Raw genomic sequence first — 16,714 nt, 5'->3', positions numbered from 1 at the left:
GTTTTTAAATCATGTTTCAATAAATAGGACTAAAACTTAAGGCTCATGGCTCAAAAATCCACTGCTTTTCTCTGGATTACCGCTTTCTTCCAAAAGAAAATATTCCACAGAAAACTCCATGACTTTCATATATATTTATGAAATACATATATACTATTTTCTTATAATGATAGTGCACAAACTTATCTCTGTGTTTTGTGAGTGTTCAGTGTGCCACGGGTTCAAGGTTGCTAGCGCTTGGGACACAAGGTAAGGAGTACAAGGAAGGATATCAGCATTTTGATTGAAAGTAAAAAGGTGCAAGAAACAGCTAAATGAGGCAAAGGGCATTATGTTCATAGTGAAAGAATTTAAAGTAACAGCAAGTGGGAAATCAATATAATTCCTCTAAGACTGACAGAGCAAGGTAGGAATTTATGCAGAAAATGCTCCATTGACTCAACTCTATTTCTAGCCCTGGTAGCCAAAGATACCTTGAGTTACTGGTGAGGACTTTCATGAGAGGAGCAAGTAAAATCATTCAGTAGCGAGTGGTCTTTTGTGCAAGTACCACAACAAGGAGGAGGCTTCAAATACCGCGTGTTCTGTAACCACGCTTTGTTATTCGGAAAGGCTACGTCCTCGCGGCCAGAGGAGAACAAACCCCGCTACCGTAACAGCCGGTGCCACAACACCCTTCTTCTGCGTGGCATGGCTGGTACCAGGCTTGGGGTGGAAATGGTTCACCGCAACCTGGATGTGGCCGTGAAGCTCGGTTGTTGCTGGTGTTTGAGTTGGTCATGAGATGGAAAGGGAGCTGCCGGCTGTGGCTGAAGTGAATATTGTCTTCTAATAGTCATCCGAATGCTGCTCCCAGCGCGGTTGCTCCCGAGTGGCGGAGCACACTAACGGAGGCAAAGGGCTGTAGTTACGCCTTAAACTAAGGGGATTCTGAAACACGGCTTTCTGCACAGCCCAACCTCCAGGTTTTGACAGCTCTGACTCGAGGCCGCCTGCTCTCAGCCGTCCCTCACCTCTTAGCACAGAAGCTCCAGGGAAAGCGGTGCAGGTGCCTCCTGCCATCAGGCACCCTGTGCAGCTGAGACGCCTTGGGAGGCTGATGGATCTGATCCAGGACCTACTAGAGACTTACTCTCGCCCTTACAGGATAGCTGGGTGTCGTGGTTTAACCCCAGCCAGCAACTAAGCACCACACAGCCGCTCACTCCCTTCCCCCCCACCCAGTGGGATGGGGGAGAGAATTGGGAAAAGAAGTAAAACTTGTGGGTTGAGATAAGAACGGTTTAATAGAACAGAAAAGAAGAAACTACTAATGATAATGATAACACTAATAAAATTACAATAATAATAAAAGGATTGGAATATACAAAACAAGTGATGCACAATGCAATTGCTCATCATTCACCAACTGATGTCCAGTTAGTTCCCAAGCAGCAGTGCCCCCCAGACCAACTCCCCCCAGTTTATATACTGGGCATGATGTCACATGGTATGGAATAGCCCTTTGGCCAGTTTGGGTCAGCTGTCCTGGCTGTGTCCCCTCCCAACTCCCTGTGCCCCTCCAGCCTTCTTGCTGGCTGGGCAGGAGAAGCTGAAAAATCCTTGACTTGGTCTAAACCCTACTGAGCAACAACTGAAAACATCGGTGTGTTATCAACATTCTTCTCACACTGAACTCAAAACCACAACACTCTACCAGCTACTAGGAAAACAATTAACTCTATCTCAGCTGAAACCAGGACACTGGGGAGCCAAGTCAGGTACCCTGAGGCTGTCTGCAGCGGCTCTAGACCCCTGTGTTTAGGCATCTGAATTTCTCCCAACATTTACATGCTAAGGGCTTACAAGGTGTTTTCAGGTACTCAACAATATCTTGTGGTTGTAAAAGCTGGTCTTTTTTCCAAGAAACAAATATATAACTTTCATACTTATACTGCCTTCTTTTAAATGTGAAAGGGCTTTTTTAAAACACATTGAATATCTTTTACGTGCTGTTGCGGTTTCAGCCCAGCTGGTAACAAACACCACGCAGCCGCTCACTCCTCGCCCCCGGCCACGGTGGGATGAGGAGAAAATACAAAGTCAGGCTCGTGGGTCGAGACAAGGACAGGGAGGGATCACTCCCCACTTAAGGTCACGGGCAAAAGACAGGCTCAACTTGGGGAAGAAACAAAATCAATTTAATTTACTACCAATCAAAGCAAAGCAAGGATATTAGGAAGTAAAACCAGACCTGAGAACACCTTCCCCCAGCCCTCCCTCCTTCCCGCCTCAACCCCACTCCCGGTTCTCTCCACCTCCTCCCGCCGGCAGCGGGGAATGGGAATGGGGGTCGGGGTCCGCTCATCCCACCTGGTCTCTGCCGCTCCTTCCTCCTCAGGGGGAGAACTCCTCGCTCATCCCCGGCTCCGGCGTGGGGTCCCTCCCGCGGGAGACAGTCCTTCACGAACTTCTCCAGCGTGAGTCCTTTCCGCGGGTTGCAGTGCCTCACAAACTTCCCTGGCGTGGGTCCTTCCCGCGGGCCGATCTTCAGTCACAGACTGCTCCAGCGCGGGCTTTCCCACGGAGTCACGGCCGTTTTTGGGGGCATCCTCCTGCTCGGGCGTGGGCTTCTCCACAGCCGGCAAGTGGGCATCCGCTCCCCCGCTCCCCTCCATGGGCTGGGGGGGGACAGCCACGGGCTGCAGGAGCATCCCCGCCGCCTCCTCCTTCACTGGCCTTGGTCTCTGCTCGGGGGCTTCCCTCACATCCCACTTCCCACTGTAAGCAACCTTCCCCTCTTAAATATGTGATCCCAGAGGTGCTGACGGGCTCAGCCTGGGCCAGAGGCGGGTCTGCCTTGGAGCCCGGGAGGCTTCGAGCAGCTTCTCACAGGAGCCGCCCCTGCGGCCCCCTCCCCTGCTGCCAAAAAAACCCTGCCACACAAACCATAACATGTCCAAAAAGAAGAAATTTAAAATTAAAGTCAATAAATTAAGTTTATCTCATATAGCAGAAAGTATTTCCTCTAAGTATCCCTGGAGGAAAAAAGTGACGGCTCAGAAGAAAAAAGTGATTATTTGTGAGCTTGTGGGTATGTGTCTGAGGCAGATCCAAGGTCCTTCTCCGCATCACAGTCAGAGATCACAGGGCCAATACAAACACCTCCATAGGATGGAGGAGTACAAAAATGCCTATGGATAATTACCCTGCTTGCGTAACATGGGAAATTCACAACCCATGCGTGGAAGGAAAGAAGCTGCTTCACGCTTTTCCATCTTCTATTGAGCAATGTTCTGTCTCACAAATGTTGTATATCAACCAAACTTTGTAAATGCTTAAATAATGGCATAGTGCGAGTGCTTCAGAGTTTTTGGTACAAGTCTGACCTCTGAATAAAATTGGTTCTTCCTTCTTCATTCCAGAAAAGATTACTGTGACCTTTACTTCTCCATTTTCCTAATGGTTTCTACACTACAATGACAAAATTGAATGACTATCTCAGCCATCTGTAAGATTTGGAATTAAATTTACCTCGTGCAAATCAATAAAGTGGAAATCAAAACTAAAAGCCTGGGGTTATTTTTGCAATACTCTATGTGTAATACAACTTTGCATTTAACCTCTGGACTAAACGGTGACTCCATAACTCAGTCAGTCACTGATTGCATGCTTTACATACTTCAGTGGGATCAAACTGTTTCGATCAGCAATGCTTAATGAGAAGATCTGTTAAAAGTCATTTAGAGAAATGATACCTGCTCGATCCTGTGAGTTTGTTTGGCCACCAAGTTAGAAAACCTACTAGAGACACATATAAAATGAGCTTTTCTCTGGAAAATAGGGTGAATTTTGTTTCGGCTGTGTAACGATTACATGGCCTAGTTCTAGTGAGGGGACGTGCATGGGGGGAGGAATCCCCACCCCAGCAGTGCCAGCGGAAAGTACGTTCGGAGTGCTGCCATTTCCCCCGGTTCCAGCTGTGGGAATCTCCAGCTGCGGACTCAGGTCTTCTCCTGGTGACAGCCAGCTTCTCAGTGGCACTCGCAAGACCATCATCAGAAACTCCCTGTTCCTGGGGCTGCCATCAAGCTGTTTACCAGCAGACCTTGGAAAGACCTGCAAGCATCTGCTTTTACAGCTGGCAAGCTGTAGGTGTAGAAGAAGCTGAAATAATTTGCCCAAACTAGCACCAGCAGGGAAGCAGTGTCACTGGGAGCTGAATCCCACTTTTCCCAAGCCTGCATCCCTGGGTCTGCTGGACCGCCGTGCTGCTGTGCTGTGATGCCGGAGGATCAGCATCGTCTGTGGCACCGGCACTCCCCGTCCCACTGCTCCTTCCCAGTGATAAGAGAACCCCGTTTATGGTAAGGGAATAGGTGCCAGGCTCAAAAAACACTGAAGGACACCAGGGCGTACTGGCAGGTACCACTCAATGGGACTTTTTCTTATTACCTTACCCCAGGAGTCGGTAACCTGTCAAAAGGAGCCAGTCTGACATATCCTCCTTCAACCTGAGATTTAAGTGCATTGGTAGGCACTCAGCAGGAGCCAGGGCACACAGCCTCTCCGAGAGAAGCGATGCCGCCAGTCGCACGACCTGCCATACCTCGTCTGCCTCCCCTGCGACCGACCCCAGCGCAGACTGCGATGCAGGCACGGGTGGCAGCCAGGAGCAGAGAGGTCCTCACCCTTTCGTGCCACCCAAAATCTGTCTGTTCACCAGCCTCGGGCCGCTGGCCTCAAGGCGCCGGTGCCAGCTCTGCTCCGGTTCGTCAGCAGCACAGACGTGGTATGGAGGGAGAAAGCAGCGGTGCTCCTGCTGCCACGGCTGGGAGTCTCTCAAGAACCCTCATCAGCTCACAGAGGCTGGGAGAGCTCCTTAGGCTGGGCAGATAATGGGCAACCAGCTCTTTACAGGTCTCTTCCCCACTACAGCACCAGTATAATTAGTCAGTGTTTTGCTGGAGGTAAATATTAATTAACTGAGATGAACCTCCTTCTTACCTTTAAGATTTCAATTTAATTTTTATCCTTGCATCCAGGATACGTGTCATACAAAAAGAACGCATTAGTGCATTAAAACTGAACATTAGTGGAGACTGTGAAAGGATGGGAGGTATAATTAGCTTTCAAATAACATACAAGTGTAAGTAGGCAGTATGATAATACACATAAATAATAATATATCACCGCTTAAGATAAAAACACCTGTTTTATCAAAGGACACAATTAAGATGATTTCTAAATACAGGTTTTGAGAAGTGCCTGTTCATCCCAGCCTTGTCTAAACCAGCCTCTACAGGAACGCTCATACGATCTTAAGTGCCAGCGTGGCCATGTCCCGTGCCCAGTCAGGGGTAAGACCTAAGCACAATGTCCTCCTTCATCCCACCGCCTTCACTTTGGTTTCTCTTGGGAGCACAGCTCAGGCAACCAGGTTAAAAGAAAGCCAGAGCTTTTAGATGAAAATTATTCTGGTCTTAAGTCCTTGTCTTACTTTTATAAAGAGCTCAGCCTTATTACTGCAAAATAAATTTTTGCAGATATGGTGATCTATGGCACCTCCTCAAGCACTGAGTAGAAATAGAGTAAGTTTTTGGAAGTTCTGGATGAAACTACCATTTGCCCCAGTTGGTACCATAGTGTTAGTTTCTAAGCGCCATTAGACTAGGTGTAAATCCAAAACCATGATCACTGGCTCTGGCTGCCTTACTGCTGATGGCAGCCTAGGTTGGCTGAATTTGGCTCTTGCCACGCAGTGCTGGAGCAAGAAGCTGGTCAAGCAACGGCAGGCAGCCTGACCAGATCCTGTAGGTGGCAAGTTAAGCCCTGGCTCTTCATATAACTTCCTAAAATCTTTCTTGCATGCGCTCTAGGAGTTCAGTCGTGTCTGAGGTGACATTTTCTGGATGGGCTCGTGGTCCCTGTTGACTTCGGTGAGGTCACGCTTTCACAGTGTTGCATTCAGTGAGTAGCAAAGTTAAGCCAAAACTGACAAGGCACGTTCTGAAAAGTGGAAACAGCCTGTCAATCTTTGATAAGATGGATTTCAGATTACAAAGAGAGAATCCTCTAATTCAAAGTTCATGTGAGTTAAGAACAGTAAATCGTAAAAAAGAACAATATTAAGTGTTTGTATAGTTTCAAAGTGCTTCACAAGCATGAATTAATTAGCTGTAATATGAGTAAAAATACTAGACGTCAAAGTGTTCACGGATTTCATTTGGGCCCAGACATCATTACACAGAAGAAAGCCTACAGATAGAATAGCTTGCAACAAGCTCTGACCCCATGGGAGCTTCAAAGGCATTAAAGGGGTCACATTTAGCCCCATGCCGAAGGGAAGGGAAGAATGGCTTAAAAGCAACAGCACTTTTGAGCATCACAACCATTTTGCAGCCTTTATTTTGAAGGAGACAAGTGAAAAAAAATTGCAATTGTTTTAAAAAATGAAGAGGAACAGATGCAGCTAATAACTCAGGAAACGATGCATTAATTAAATTAGGGATCAGTGTTCTTGAAACAGCATGTGAGGAATGAAAAATTGGTCTGATGGATGACATTAAACATCAGACAATTAGGATCACATTTGACAGAACAGAGGTTTATCAAAGAAACCTAAAGTTTATAAAGAATACTGCAGCAGCTTCTGGAAATGTCTGCATTTCAGTAGATTTTCTTAGTAAAGCAGATGAGGATGGAACTCTGTCAGCAAAGGCAAGTTTGAAATTCATACAAATTAATTTTCAAGACTGTTTTAATCTCACTCCCTTAAAACACTTCCCATAACAACTTATTGAACTTTGATCAAGGCTTTCTCATTTGTCTCAAAATGTTTGTTGCCCTTTCAGACATAAAGTGCTAGCCAAAATTCATAGACTTGAAGGTTTGTTTCCATTATGGTCAGAAAATGACTGTACTTACTAAAAATGTTCACACAGACCTTTTTCTCCACAGCAAAGAGACAAACAACAGTATTTCTGGCCCTGAAACCCTTGTATTACTGAGAACAGGCCTCAATGGTTCCTTTAAGTGTAGTACAGGCATTGAGATGGTTTTTCTCAGCATTTGAAGATGACAAGCTTTACACTTTCTCCTGTTTTCCTCTTACCTGTGATTCTTGCAGAAGGGTCTGCCCAGCGACGTACTCTGTGCATCGTCACAAGAGTTTCAAGGGTTCAGCACTCCCCAATAGCCATTTCTCCTTCACGTGGGTTCCGAACAAACATCCAGTCACTTTGGGTGAATTCCTCACTTGATCAAAAGCAACAGGAATCTTTCCACTGACTTCATTCAGGTGAGAATTCCCCTTTCTGGGTGAAAGTTAATTTTACTGTATATGACTCAATGTCCCTATATTGAATCTACCATGATGTCCCTTCGTTTTCCATCACACTCGCTCCGTTCCGATTCAGGAACTAACAGGTAAGCCTCTCCCAAACACAGCACTGCAAATCAGCGTCTGTCCTGCGGTAGGACGTGGCTCACAGGACCGGTCCATCCAGCCTGCCGTCTTTCTTCCGAGGAGACGGGAAGGCTGCTCAGAGCCATGGGCCGCCCAAAGCCCTCTCCTGTCCCTGCACGCGGCCGATGGTGAGGCAGCCGTGGATACCTCCCACCTAACTCCAAGCACATTCGAAACGCCCTGAGCACATCCCTCCTCCTGCCCTGCATCCCTGCCCCTGCCCGGCCGGTGACCCACATTCGGACCCCAACCCGTGGGCTGACCTTGGCCCAATCTCACCACCACGAACTTCCCGACTGACCCGCGTCTGGAGCGAGCGCTATTTTACCAAGCCCTTCTTCTCCCGCGCTGCCGCCACTGTTGAGCACTGGAGATGACTGGGGATGCCAGAGGTTCTTCAGTTTCCCAGAGGAAAGATGACAAAAGCTCTAAGGCACCAGCTTGTAGCTGTGGTGCCTTCCAATAAAACAAGACAGGAAATATGATTAATTCCTACAATGTACCAAAAATAAAACCCTACCCTGATTTTTGACATGGCTAATCTGCCCTCGTAGCACTTTATGAGTCTTTGTACAAGACAAAAGTAGAAAGGACAATTACATAAACTGCACGAAGACAAGAAATAGAAAGTAAAAAAAGCCAACAACAATATATCGCAAACAGCTCAGTAAATAATAGTGCAATTTTCCTAGCTAATAGAATGGTTTAACACCTGAATACACTCACACGCCTGATTAAACACTAACAACATAAACCCATGAAAGAAGATTATAAGTTGTAATATCTTTTTGCAAATAATAGCATATTAGCCACTGTTGCATACTTCTCCAATTACATCCCTTTAATTCTTTTTGTCTGGAAAACAGTTCACATTATAATAGTCGGCATCATTTGTGTTTTAAAACAAGTGATTACTTTGTATGCAGTGTATATTGCCAAATTGCAGGTCTCTTTCTATATATAAGTATACTCTCAAAGTTAATAAAATCAGTAATTGGTAATGCAAGTTATCTTTAACTTGGCTTTCTATGAAAAAAACATTTAAACTTCAACAAACTGTTACTCCCTGTCACACAGGACGCTTTTCCCAGGCCTTTTTCCTTTTTCTTACCGGCAGTTGGCAGGAGCATGAATTATGCGTAACAGCAGCACCCTCACATTCACCGACATGCACGAGCCTGCCCAGATCCACGTCCCTACAGCTTTGTTTAGCTTCTGTTCAGTTGACTTGAAACAAGTGCGAGGTGGCTGGAAAGAAACGTGGAAAGCCAAAGCCTCTGGTTTCAGCCACAGCAATGTCCGTTCACCAGCTTTTCTAATGAATCACCTCCATCCCTTCTCTTTTCCATCCACCTCCAGCTTCACAATTCACTGCCTCTTCTTGCTTAGACATTCAACAGCTGTAATTTACTGACCTTCAGGCTTGCCCTTCTGCGGGAATTACTTGGAAATCCCTGGTTAATTCGAAAATCTCCCAAGTGAGGCAAGAGAAGAGAGCCCCTGCAGATTATTCTGCTCCAGAGATTTAAGCTAGTAAACGAACCTTCCAACCCAACGGCAAAACACTGGAAAGGTGCAACTCAGTGCACTGTAGCATTTCTACTGCTGGACCTTTTTAAGGACAGGCTAAACAAACATTTCTCAGGAACAGTTTGGGTATACTCCATCCTGTTTTAGTGCACCGGGTGAGGTTCCATCAACTGCTGCATTTCCATGATGCCTTCGGAGCACAGAGCGCTGTGGTAAGTGAAGCCTGGGGCTGAGCCAGTACAGCAATTTATGTGTTTCAGAGGGTGTTCAAAGTGAGGAGGAAAATCAGCCCAGGCTCTTTAAAGCATGCTGTTTGAAAAAAGGTGATACTCATTCACAAAAGGTAGCCTAGGTGGAAGTACCTGTTAAGAACAAAGGTAGTCTACTTGGCAGATAATGGCTTTTTCTTTTCTTTTTAATTTTATATTCCAGCTATTAAGGCATATAAAATTGTGGTCATGATTTATTCACCATCATACAGGGAAGAGTGTATTTCAAGTTTTCTCCATGCTTTTCTAAAACATCAGGTATTGGCTGTTTACGAAGACAGACCAAGGGTGTTCTGGACCAGTCTTCAGAATCGATATGGCTAATCCTAAGTTTCCTACCAAGAAAGTTCAAATAGGTTAGATTTTTCCCTTTCACTTTTTTGACTCCTGGAAGTTTACAATTTGCAGGGTCTTTATTGTTAATCTGTCTACTATATGCCTCTAATTTTCTAATGGGTCTCTAATTTACTGATTTTCCAGTGGGTTTCACAAGATATTTTTAAACTACTCCCATAACTGAGTCAAAAACACTGTTTCTAGCCATCATTTTTTCTGGACTGTAAACTCTCTCTGGAGTGGATTATGCAGTATTTTCCTGATAGCACCCCACACACCTCTTACCAAAGAGCTCTTAGCATGCCTTATTGGACAAAGTTTCCTTGGAGATAAAGCTGATTAAAAAAAAAAAGGAAAAAAGAGGAAATGTAAAGCTTGACAGATTCATAAACAAAGTTAACAGGTTTTGGTGGCCTGCGAAAGGGAAATGAACCTGATTCTGGTTCATTTCTACCACCTCTACAGGAACGAGGACAATTATCAAAGGAGACAGATTAGCTAGTTTTTCTCTCTTTCTGATAGAGAATGATGGATACTTACTGCTAGTTTATTTTGCAGTTTAGTTTTCTTGTGCAGAACTATGGGTCTGTACAGAGATGGTGTTGGAGTTGGAAAACAGACAAAAGGATGAATAAAAAACCAATTGAAAAAGTAGGAGAAGGCCTGAAAATAGTTGCCTGGTGTAACCTCACACCCAGCATACATCTCAAGAGTAACAACAATAGCTAACTGAGAGCTGCCACTGTCTGCCAGAAAGCTCGTCTGCCACACACTTGTAGATGCTCTAGGTTAGTAGGTTAGGAGGGTCTTTTGCTGCTGTTATTATTAAAATAGGTGGCTACAAAGATGAAACAATTATATCTACAGGACCCAATGAAAACGCAAATTTTGTTCACCTTTTGCTACCTGCTCAGCTGAGAACTGTTTTAAGCTTCACAGTTCTGTTAAAGGCTCTGGATGAATTTATGTTGACTGCAACCATCTTAACACTTACCAGGGTAAGCACGGACCATATAACAACGTACAGACTTCTGATCTAGTGCAGTAACTGAGGGCTGGGAGAAGGTTGTTTTAGAAATGTCACTGTTGGGCTGGAAGGTGCCTCAAGAAGTCATCTAGCCCATTTCCCATGGACTGCTGTGAGGTCAAGATGGGATTTCCAGGCGGACATTGCTCAGGCATGGCCGGAGCATATCCAAATGAAGTGACAGCAGGCAGGAGACCGAGTGACCTACACCATTCTGGAGCAGGGTTCAACTTAGCTGTCCTCACCAGCGGGCCACAGTTTGCCAAGCTGGTCTGTTCTCAGAAAAATCAACTTGCCTAAATTATTTTAGAAATCTTTTCTTTACAATTAGCCAACAAAGCTTTTCTGGCAAATTAAGCTTCTTGACAACTTCCCACAGGACAGGACAGCATAATCATCTGTCCTCTTAGGTACTCAAAGACCGCTGTCATGGCAGTCTTCCTTGCTTACCTCTTGAAGTCTAGGGTGCAAAGCCAGTCATGGGATTCCACCGCAAGCTTCACCAGCATTTTCCCATGTCTTACATTTGATGTTTCTTCTAAGACAACCCAGAATTAGGCTTCTGATCTCCTGAAAACCCATGATGTCTCCCTATGGTACTGCTACTTTGCGAGGTGATACATATTCTCCACATTTGTGCATCAATTTCTTCTTCTTACATGTAGTGTTATGCAATTCACATTGAATTTCTTCTTTTTTTAACATCAGGTCATCCCTTCAGTTTGTCAAAATCATACTGGATTATGAATCTGTCCTCCAAAGTGCTTGACAGACTGCCCCAAATTTCATCTTATGAAAATTTTATACTCGTGTGTTGTCTTTCAATATCAAGACAGTTAATTGAAATATTGCATGAATGTTGGCTGTGAATATAATAACTTGACAGTTTGAAAAAGCTGTGTACGACTTCAGCATAGGAAAGTCTACAATACATATCTGTCCATATAGCTTTATGTAGCAATATGGAGCACTCGGTTGCCCTGACCATTTTCAGCAAATTCCAGCGCTTTTCGAGTTGCACTAATTAGTAGTCACTGACATAGAAAAGATGTATGTGAACAGCTTCCATTGAAAAACTCACCAGGAAGTTATTAAATAATAGCAGTGGAAAGGTTAAACTGCTCAGAAATCCTCAAACATGTTAAACATGCTGAGTACTCACATCTCAGTGATCTGATTTTATCTTAGGTCTGCAACTGGCTTAGGGCAAGTCTGTACCCTACAAGAAATCATTTCCTAAACAGGTCTAGTAAAACATTGCTGTCTCAAACACAGATATTTGAGACCTGTTCAAAGCATATTGTGGTTGTGGCTCTGGCGGGTCCTGATGTTGCTACTAACGTTTTCTTCTACATGAAAACTAACTTTAAAATACATACTTTAAGATGTATACCTTTTTGTTCTTGCCTCTTCACTGTGCTCACTTGCACTTGTGCCAACATTGCTGGTAGCCTGGATAAGCTCCAAGGCAGATGACTGCAATGACCTGCACTGAAAATAAATGAAGGCAAGTGGTTCACCACACCACCCCAGCGATCTTTGTCGGGACTCTCTGGAGGGAAGGGTAGGTACCCTTGCTCTGCCACAAAGACGGCAGAACCACAGGGCCACCAAAGCTTGCACTTGCTGCCGGAGCAAGAATCATCCACACTTGGTAGTGGGGGAATGGAAATGCATGTGAGAATTAAGCTCCCAGCTGGACCCCTAATAGTCTTTTAAAAAAAAAAAACCAAGATCAAGGAATAGAATCAGAAGCACCAAATACTAACCGAGCTGAAAAGTAGGATTAATGATTCTTCGTCTAGATGGCATAGTCTGGGACCCAACCAGAGCATGTGCCTCTGCAGAAGGAAAAAAAAAGAAAAAGATAAAAAAAGAAAGGGCAACCTTTTACCTGGAACAGTTGCTCCATGGGAGTTACCCTGGGTCCGTGGCAGCGGGGAGAGTCAGGCAGCAGACCTGCAGTGTCTCAACTGAACCGCTCAAAGTCAATGCACTAAAATAGAAAGCCTTCTGGCACGTTAGCAGCTTCAGTTTTATTCAACTCATTCCTCACGAATAAGCTTTGGAAGAAACACGCTATAATGGTATAAAAAAGGAAATATATATACGTACTTTATTTCATACATATACGGCATGCCTCCCTACTCTGGAGGTGGATACCGAGGGAAGGCAACAAGGTAAGAGCAAAAACGTAAGTAGTCACTATTCACCCAGTGAGGATTTGAGCACCACTTCAAGCAGCTAGAATCTCCTGGAATGGATGGGGGCGGCTGCAGGCTAGAAGATTGTCTTGCACGTAGAAAGGCTGCGGTCCAGCCCGCAAACTCTTCCATGGGCCCTGCTCTCTGCAGCCGTTACATGCAACGTCAGAGCCCTGGTGACGAAGCAGTTGCGCGAGCGTTCGTGCCCTTCCTGTTCACTTCTTGATGTAATTTTTTTTTCCCCTAGGCTTCGTATCCTTGCCTTCTCTTTACCCTCCCGCATTGCAGCGGTGTGGCTGGCTGGGATGCGTTTCAGGCATCCCCTCTGCGGAGGCGAGCGGGGCCCCTCGCTGTCCCCGCTCGGGGATGCTCTGAGAGCATCCGACCCGGAGCCCCCGGTGGGTGCCACGGCAGTCGGCGTGGGGCCGGCGAGAGTGTCGGGTCCTGCTCCCTGCCGCCTGGTTGGTGTGAAATAAAAATGCGTCCCAGCGTCCGCTCGCTGCACGCCTCGCGCAGCGTTTCTGTTGTAATTACGGAAAACGGTGAAAACAGTGTGTCTAACAAAGTGCTCGTGTGATGCAGCTGTATCCGCTCTTAATCCTTCATTAATGCCTCATCAAAAGAGTACTGTACTTTCCGTTTGTTTGATTTACCGAAGGTCAGCATACTTGGAAGCTATTGTCATACAGCATTGCAGACTTTTTACATATTTCTCTGGTATTGTTCCAAGCCATCGTGTACGCAAATGAGTCAATTGGTATGCAGATTGTCTATCATTAAAACCATTTCAAAATCAGCTTTGTCATTGGTTTAGCGTTGGAGCTTGCATACCCTTCTTGAATGTAATGCGTTGCTCTGCATGGGTGCGGTGAGGTGGTTGTGCCAACCTCACGCGGGACCAGTCCTGGTTTTCATATTGGCAGGACTTCCACTGAATTCAATGGAAATTTTCCCCGGGGCCAGGCCTGCAAGCTGAAGTCCTCTGCTTACACCGCCTTCTCTTTGCGAACCACGTAGGCTACACGTGGTCGTATCGGTGCCTGTGCCTTTCCCTCCTCTCCTCCTCTACTCGCTGGGTTGTGTTTTGCCTTTGTGTGCATTTGTTGAAAAGGCTGCAAAAGTTTTTCCTAGCCACCTTGGAAGAGCTAGGTCCCACGTTCCCAGCATGTGGCACGTCTCCCGCAGCTAGCGGCACTGCCTGCGCCAGCGTCTGCCTCGCTGCCGATGGCACTGAACCCGCATCAGCATCCGAAAACGTCCCAAGTTCGCACATGCCCATGGCAGAGTGTATTGCTTTTTTTTTTTACTATTGAATTTGAGCTTCCAGCAAGAAATAGTGCTTCAAAAAATAAAGGCCACTTGCCTTTTCAATCTATTATCTTCACACAGTTATTTAGTGTTTCTTCTGGGGGTTTTTTTGGCAGTTCGTATTCAGGTGTCACAAGCTCTTGGTGCAGAACCTGGATTCACGCATCCACAAAACCTATTTTAATGACTTCTGTGTGAAAAAAAAAGAAGTATTTTTATTTGCAGCTGCATTGTAGATGTGTCAAATGGCATAAAAGTCTTCTCTCTTTTACAAGTGAACTATATAATCATAATCAGAATAAAATTAAAGTAAAAATTTAAAACTACGTTTATAAAAAAAAGATTCAGTGACAGGAAATGTTCATTTTAACAATGTGCAATTTATCAGGGGGTTTAGAAGCACAGGAAATGTAGATATACAATTCTTACCAATAGTGGAGGAGAGCTGAGTTAGGGACCATCTGTACAAACCCAGTATTTACAAGTCTATGGGACCTGATGAGATGCAGCTGAGGGAGCTAAAAGAGTTGGCTGACCTCATTGCAAAACCACTATCATCTCTGAAAGATCATGCAGGTCAGGGAGTCCCAGACAAGTAGGAAAGGGCTAATACTATGTTCATCTACAGAAGGACAAAAAGGAAGACCTGGGAAACCACACACCAGTCAGGCTCACTTCTTTCCCTGGGAAAACTGTGGATTGAGCCTTCATGGAAGGTATTTCCAGGCAAATGAAGGACAAGAAGGTGACTGAGAAAAGCCATATAGTGGGTGTTAGTTAGCCTTCTATGGTGAACCAACTTGCTTGGTAGATGAGGGAAGAACTGTGGAGAACACTGCCCTGATTTTAGCAAGGCATTTGACAGCATCTCCCAAAACATCCTTGTTGACAAGCTGGAAAACTATGGACTGGAAGATGGATGGAAAACTCTCTGAACTGCTGTGACCAAAAGTGGTGTTTAATGGTTCAAAGTCAAACTGGTAGCCACCCATAAGTGGAGTTCCTCAGGAGTCAATACCGGCTTCAACACTATCCAAAGTTTTACAAAAAATGTGGATGAACAAGTTCATATGCACCTTTGCCAAGACTGCAGACGATACCAAAGTGGGAAAAAGCCGCCATACAGGTAGACATCAATGGGCTGGAAGAGTGGGCCAACAAGAATTGCATGAGATTTAAGAACAATAAATTTAAAACCCTGCACCTGACAGAATAATCCCAAGCAGCAGTACAGGCAGGGGTCTCACTGGCTGGAAAGCAGCTCTGCTGAAAGGACCTGGAGGAAAGCAAGCTGAACACGAGCCAGCAGTGTGTCCTGGCAGCAAAGGCAGCAAACATCCTCCTGGGCTGTGTCACCAAGCACACAGTCGGCAGTTCCAGGGATGCGATTATTCCACTGCTGTTGGCACCTGGAATATTGTGTCCAGCTTTGGTCCCCCTAGTTCAAGAACGACACTGAAAAACTGGGGAGGGTCCAGTGGACAGCCACAAAGATGATAAGAGGGCTGGAGAACATGATATTCTAGCGCTAAACATCATCCTTCATCCCCCCTTATTTTGTCTACTGAGATTCTTTTGACTCCCCTTGTCTCAATATGAAGAAAGGTTGAAAGAACTGAGTTTTCTCAGCCTAGAAAAGAGAAAGCTCAGGGGACATCTAATCACAGTCTTCCAATATCCAAAACAGAGTTACAGAGGAGATGGAGGTGCTCTCTTCATAAGGATGCACATTAAGCTAGGAATAATACAATACAATAATCCCATAAACTTGGGATGTTCTGGTCAGTGATAAAGTATTGGCCGGTCACAGTAATTCTGACACTACACAGAGCAGAAGCTGTTCAAGTGATTTGCCCTGTGTGATGTTGAATAGCAAGGTCACCCGTGTCTCGGTGTCCCAGCTTCTCTTCCAGCTGGGCGCGTTGCTTCCCACACTCCGTTTCTTGCAGAGCAGGGGGTACCACGTGGCCCTGCGGCATGGAGCCCTGCTATCGCAGATGTCAGACCTTTGTGGTTCTTGCTTTTTGACCTCATACACAGACCCATTTCTTATCACAAGGTTACATTTTGCTTACACTCCCAAATACCCACTTCAGAATCATTTGCGGGGAGTTTTGTGCCATCTTGCCACTCTATTACAAGCATTTTCACCGGTAATAACTACCACATGCCCTTGAAGTTTCATTAAGTAACATATTTTAGGATTTGCTTCTCTGTCACAGGGGTCTTCTAGATGTACAAGAGACCCTTGATATACCTGATGCACATCCCTGCTGCTGTCAGTGTCCACACTTGTGTTGTTATGCTATTTCTGTAACTAAGGAAACCAGTACCCCATTCCAGGACCATCAATTTATTCATAGATATTCTAAAATATCCTCAATATGACACTATGGGAAGGTGCAGCCTTCTTGATTTCAGCATTGCAAAGGCATGTTTAATGCTGCACAATTTACTAAAGTAAATTTATGTTGGGAATAATTTGTGTACTTACTTGACTTGGGGCAATCCTACAGTAAAGTAATAAAAAGCTATTTATTTGAAAGAATAAAAATTTACTTCTGAATATTTTATTCAGCTGAGATTTGACTTA

The sequence above is a fragment of the Harpia harpyja genome, chromosome 22, assembly GCF_026419915.1.
Source record: "Harpia harpyja isolate bHarHar1 chromosome 22, bHarHar1 primary haplotype, whole genome shotgun sequence".
NCBI lineage: Eukaryota > Metazoa > Chordata > Aves > Accipitriformes > Accipitridae > Harpia > Harpia harpyja.
This window is presented reverse-complemented; position numbering follows the sequence as displayed.